The sequence below is a fragment of the Penaeus japonicus genome, unplaced genomic scaffold (genome assembly GCF_977035675.1).
Source record: "Penaeus japonicus unplaced genomic scaffold, GWHDUDI00000001_assembly GWHDUDI00000029, whole genome shotgun sequence".
In the NCBI taxonomy this organism is placed as follows: domain Eukaryota; kingdom Metazoa; phylum Arthropoda; class Malacostraca; order Decapoda; family Penaeidae; genus Penaeus; species Penaeus japonicus.
In genome coordinates, this window is record NW_028234431.1 from 6,198,338 (window position 1) to 6,200,837 (window position 2,500).

At 28.0% G+C, this 2,500-nt stretch overlaps 1 protein-coding gene across 2 annotated transcripts in view; it reads right to left on the minus strand.

The window, feature by feature from the left end:
• LOC122267761 (transmembrane protein 229B-like) overlaps window positions 1-2,500 on the minus strand; it is an 86,584-nt gene that overhangs the window by 63,189 nt on the left and 20,895 nt on the right. The window contains exon 1 of one of the 2 annotated variants that reach the window (XM_086554567.1): window positions 2,049-2,123. The exons of the other annotated variant lie outside the window; for it this stretch is intronic. The gene's annotated coding sequence lies outside the window, so the exon portion shown is untranslated. Of the gene's footprint in view, window positions 1-2,048; window positions 2,124-2,500 lie in introns of those variants that run through there. 2 annotated transcript variants of the gene reach the window in all.

The window sequence follows — 2,500 nt, forward strand, 5'->3', positions numbered from 1 at the left end:
CGTTACTAGACGCAGTAACTTAGACACTCTATCAAAATGATTCACTTTACTGTTTGTTGTTTGTGTACTTAACTCCATTTTTCTTTTTCTTTTTTTTCTTTTTTTTTTACTTTTTTTGTTTTGCTGAGGAATTCTATTTTATTTTCGTTTTTTTTTTTTCGTTTTTTACTGGTTTTGTGGAATGCGAGATTATGTGTTGATATTTTTTAGATTGGTATTCTAACTATTTATATGATGATGATAATAATAACAACAATGATAACAATAATAACAACAGTAGCAACAACAACGATAATGATAATGATAATAACGATGATAAAAAATAGTAAGGATAATAATAATGATAATAATATTAATAATGATGATAATAATAATAATAATAATAATAATAGCAGCAAATAATGGTAATAGTAATGGTATCAATAATAAAGATAATGATAATGATAATAACTATAATAACATTAAAGGCATTAATAACATTGATGATAATAATACTAATAATAACAATGATAATGAAAATAATCATCTTTATGACAGTAATAATGATAACATTAGATATGATAATAATGATGATATCATTATTATCATCATTATAACTGTTATAGTTGTCATTATCATTATTATTTTTTATTATCATAATCATCATTATCCTCATCATTATCATAATTATCATCATTATTATCTTTATCATTACAATTAATATTACCATCATAATCATTATTATCATTGATGGCAATCTAATCTTATTGGAGATAGCTATGTTATATAGATAGGCCTATCTACCACTCGACCAAATAAATGTGTAAGTTAATGGATAGATAAATAGATAAATTGATTATAAAAAAATAAAGTAAATTATAATCACCACGACACAAGGATAGTAATGATGATAAACGTGATAATAACAAAAACAGAGCAAAAACAAGGACAATGATAATAAGAGTGATAGATAAATAATAGATAAAGATATAAAGATAATGAAAAAGATAATGATACAAGACAATAATAGTAAGGACTAACAATACAATAAAAACATAATAACAACAATAACAAACAAACAAAATAACGACAATAACAAACAAACAAAATAAGAACAACAACAACAACAATACTCCACCAACAAAAAAAAAATCAATACTAAGTCACACTAAGAACACCACCAACAACAACAACAACAGCCCCTTCTCCCCTACCATAAGGTGCATTTCTCCCCTACACCCGAGCCAAAAGCCGGGGAAATTCCCTAGCGATAAGCATTCCTAGGGGAGATCCACGACTAGGGGCGAAGACACGCAGGGGGGCGGGGGGGGCGGGGGGCGACAGGGTAGGCAGGTGGATGGCAGAGGTGGGTTGGGAAGGTATAGTCTTATAGGTATTTTTGGGATGTTTTGGTTGTTTTTTCTTGTTATTTTGGGTGTTGGGTGTGTCGGTAGAGTGTGGTTGTTGTTGTTGTTGTGGTAAGAGTTTGATTTCTTATTTGGGTTGTGATCATGATGATTTTTTTTTTTATCATGGTTATAATAATTTTACTATTATTATTATTACCATTATTACTATTATCATTATTATCGTTATTACTGTTATCATTATATTTTCATTACTACTATTATTATCATTATAATTGTCATCATTGACATCATTATCATCATTATCATTATCATGAACATCGTCATCAACACCACCACCATCATTATTATTATTATTATTATTATCATTCTTATCATCTTAACAAATCGAGAGAGAGGGAAAGCGTTTACAAAGAAAAACAACACCATCAAGACAAATAAATACGAATCTCCATAAGATTAAACAAATTACCTATCAATTTACCTATCAAATTACCTATCTATATATAGACAAGACAAATGACCTAAAAATAAATCAACTCGTCAAAGCATTTCTCGCCAACAATAAACTTCTTTTCCATCAAATTACTCTATCATCTTATCATACAATCTCATAACATCTTTCTTTCATTCGTGGGATTATCAATCGAGATTAGGAACACGAGCGTAATTATTTTATAAATACCGGGAGGCTGAACGTACCGATTTTTCGATGTGTGAGACCGGAGAGCTCGTGAGCGACGTGTGTCTTCCTCGACTTCTTGAGGGGAACTGATCGCTTTGCCACAAATGTCGTCCGGGACAACAAACATTTCCTCACTGAATATTGGATGTATCAGTTTTTGAGAATAGTGGATTCTTGTGCGCGCTCTCATTGACCTCATTTAGGGATTTAGTTTGAGATGATGTATGTTGTGTATGTGTGTGCGTATGTGTGTGTGTGTGTGTATATGTGTATATATATATATAATATATATATATATATATATATATATATATATATATATATATATATATATATATTATATATATATTATATGTATATATAATATATATATATATATATATATATATATATTATACATATATATAAATACATATATATACATATATAAATATATATATATATATATATATATATATATATATATATA